This window comes from Rhagoletis pomonella, unplaced genomic scaffold (genome assembly GCF_013731165.1).
Source record: "Rhagoletis pomonella isolate Grant_MI unplaced genomic scaffold, Rhpom_1.0 Rhpom_scaffold_00013, whole genome shotgun sequence".
Lineage (NCBI taxonomy): Eukaryota > Metazoa > Arthropoda > Insecta > Diptera > Tephritidae > Rhagoletis > Rhagoletis pomonella.
In genome coordinates, this window is record NW_023458567.1 from 8,452,842 (window position 1) to 8,456,216 (window position 3,375).

The window sequence follows — 3,375 nt, forward strand, 5'->3', positions numbered from 1 at the left end:
AGCTGAAACTTTCAGCCTGAGTTGGATAGTAGTTGTGCCAGGTAGCTCTGAAACTCGCTGTAACTTCGTAGTGACGCTTTCTTGGGTGCTCTGCTTCCAGCGAGTGTCTGTTCCATTGCTGGCTTCAACAGCAATTGAGTATGAATTCTTTGCTGAGCATTGAGGTCTCGATATGCGGTGTTAAGGCGACATCAGCAGGCATCCCGTTGCTGTCCGTAGTGCGGTGTTCTGACAGGATTGTATTCTCGCTGGCTGTTTAATACCAATCGCTGGTGATAAAAAAATACAGGCGCAACGTAATTTAGAACCGGCTAACCAGTAGGCGGCCGCTGTGGCTGAGAGGTTAGAGGTGCATACTACCATTCCGCAGTAGCTGGGCTCGATCGCAGGTCCCAGCGACATCTAAAACTCGAAAGCGTTTTTTTTCTAACATTTAGACGTACATACACCACAAATTGGGGAGAAGCAAAAGTGTAAGCGCCATTTTTTGTTTTTTACCAATTGCCTTGATTGTTGCTTCCTTTTCTTTGCTTCAAGTGCTGCCAGCGAGCGCTTTGTGGTGGCTGTGTGCGCCAGGTACAAAGGTAACCCTTAAAATTTTCCGGCTAACAATAGCCAGTATCGTTGCGTCGTTGACGTGGATGCCTAATTGCAGCTTGACCTCCTTCATCCAGTTGGTGCATGGGGTCGCTGCTGATATTATACTGAAGAAGGTAAGTTTGTATGGAGTGAAGAAGCGAGAAAGATCGTCTTCGGACGCCAAAATCGGGCAACCATCAGCGTACGAGATCAGTGATCTCCGTCTGGTGGCTGAGGAAGCTTCGCGCTGTAGAAGTAAAACAATAGGGAGAGAGCAACAGCTTATGGGACCCCTTGTTTAATTCCTTTTAACCCCGAGGCTTGATCTCGAAAAAGTACTGACCACTGTCGACCACAAGTCCCGTGCTCTGGAACAGTTCTCTCACCGGGAAAGTCTTATTGATAAAGTGTTTGCACTTTACGCATGCCACGTTTATGTTGAGTCAGGTTGCTTTGGTAGTCCAGAAGCCGCCTTAAACGATATTATATACTTATCAACTTTGACGCTTCAGAGTAGGACGGGATCATGACTTTTGTTAATCGAGAGAGGTCATACCTGAGCGGTTTCATCCTACAGCTGAAGTTATCTTACCCAGCACTTTATAAAAGAAATCAAACGTTCAAATTTTCCGGCATGTATAAAACTCACTTCCTGAGCTAGTTATTGGGAGCGACTCTTCAGTAATTTTTCGCCACGACCGCAAGTCAATCAATTTCAATATTCATTTATAGATATCGATCAGCTGATGGCCAGATAAGGACTTCAACTTTCGACAGATGAAGAAAGCAACGTCGCTAACTTTAACCTTACTCCTTCGCCACCAACGTTAATTGTCGGTCTTTTCGCAGTTACTGAGGTGGCTCGCTTCTATGCCAATTTCTTAGCAGATGGGTTGAGCTTCCGTCAAAGCTCTACAGCGTAGACTATCTTGCCAGTATCTGCGTACATATACATATGGAGGAGGCATCAGATAAAGAATTCTCACTGCCAGCTCTTCAGGCAATGACTCGAGTCAGGCAGCCGAAAGTTATGCCCCTGAGGAATGTGGCTTACTTTATACTACTGCGTACGGCAGCTAGCCACTGCTTGTCAAGGCTAGATCTCTTCACATAGTTCCACGCTGACATTCTTAATTGGAACTTTGTGAAAACGTTTAAAGGCGAAGTAGTTGTGGTACTAAAGCTAAGATGTGAATGAACTCCGTCTAAGTTGGAAGAAGACTTCTTTGAAGGTAGCACCAATTTAATCGTCAAAATGGACACCAAACTTCTCGGTCAACCACAAAGAGTAAGTTCTCTTGCTGTGACAACATTTTCTGCATTTTAGACACTTGGCTCCTTGGTTTGTTTTGAGCGCAATCTCCAAGCGTACAAATTGCACTCAAAAATTTTTGGCAATGTTTTTGTGTTTTTTTTTTTACTACTTTTGAGTGTTGGCATTTTTCAAGCAGCTGCTCAGCGCGCTCAACAGTAAAGTTTGATAGTGTGCGTATGTGTGGCATGTGTTTGAGCGCCACTGAGCAGTAAACCAGCACGGATGTGGCTGCAGTTTATTGGAATTTTTGCCACTGCTGTTGCTACTAATAAAAAAACTTTGCTAAATAAAGTGAAAATTAAATATTTTGGACACTTACACATATGTATCTGCATGTTTGTACACATGCACCCATATATGCGCCACATGAGTGCTTCTTACGCATACCACTTAGTATACTTTTGAAGCTTTATTTTGTTGTTGATTTACGTTGTTGGCATATTTTTGGCAATAATTTTTTGGAAACTCTCGCTCTCGTCAATCTCACCGCCGCCGTTGGCCAACTGACAACAGCAAGCGCCGACCGTCCAGTCAGTGTCTGAAAACGTTCCTAACCGTAAGCAACGGAGAAGACGACGAGCCGGAGTGCGCAAGTCAGTGCAAGTAGAAGTTTGAGACCAAAATTCAGACGGCAACGGCGACCGAGACCAAGACCAAGACCAAGACCTAGACCAAGTCCATATCAGACCGCCGGACAAACGAAGCGGCAGTCAGTCAATCAGTGGCAGAGGTAGTACACAGACAGTCGGACAGTCGAGAGACAAAAGCAAACATTTTCACCTTTTTTTTGGACTTTTTAAATGTGTACATATGGATATGTATGTATGTAGTTACATACCTAGTACTCACTACTACCCACCGCCGTTGTTGCGCCACGAGTGTGTGCTTTTAATTTTTATTTTTTTTTTTGCCGAACGCCAGCCATCGACGACAAAGCGGAGAGCGAGTGTGTGTTGTGCGGCGCGATACGCTATTTTTAATTCGTTTGTTGTTAAAAAAAAAAAATATATATATATATATACACACAAAAAACGACACTGCAAAAATTGTTAAAAAGAAAAAAAAAATCTTTAAAAATGCAAACACAAAAAATTAATTAATTAATTGCAAAGTGACGAAACATATGTTTAACAGACAAGTGCAGAGTGCTTCATAAAAATAATAGATACTACTTTTGTGATTATATTTTTAAGTACAATTTCGACGTTATTAAAACACTGTGAATTAAACGAAAGAGCAGCAACAAAAGGAGAACTGTGCCACTAAGCAATGCAACTTTATAGATTGGAAGTGTGTTTATTTTAGTAGAAAAAAAAGTTGCAAAGAAAATTGGAAATTTTTTGTTTGAAAACTGGGAGAACTTAGAAAGAAGTGCTAAAAAATAGATATAAAAAATAAATAAGTAACATTCAAAAAATAGTAAAATAAAAATACACAAAAAATGAAATAATTACAGTTAAGCAAATTTAAAATGGACTAAA

The 3,375-nt window shown here is 41.4% G+C and overlaps 1 long non-coding RNA gene across 1 annotated transcript; it reads right to left on the reverse strand.

The window, feature by feature from the left end:
• Nucleotides 1-506: 506 nt before the first annotated feature.
• LOC118748721 lies at nt 507-2,412 on the reverse strand. The gene is made up of 2 exons (XR_004994079.1): nt 2,214-2,412; nt 507-2,156 (listed from the first exon to the last, which is right to left on the reverse strand). It is a non-coding gene; the product is annotated as an uncharacterized LOC118748721 (long non-coding RNA).
• Nucleotides 2,413-3,375: the final 963 nt, after the last annotated feature.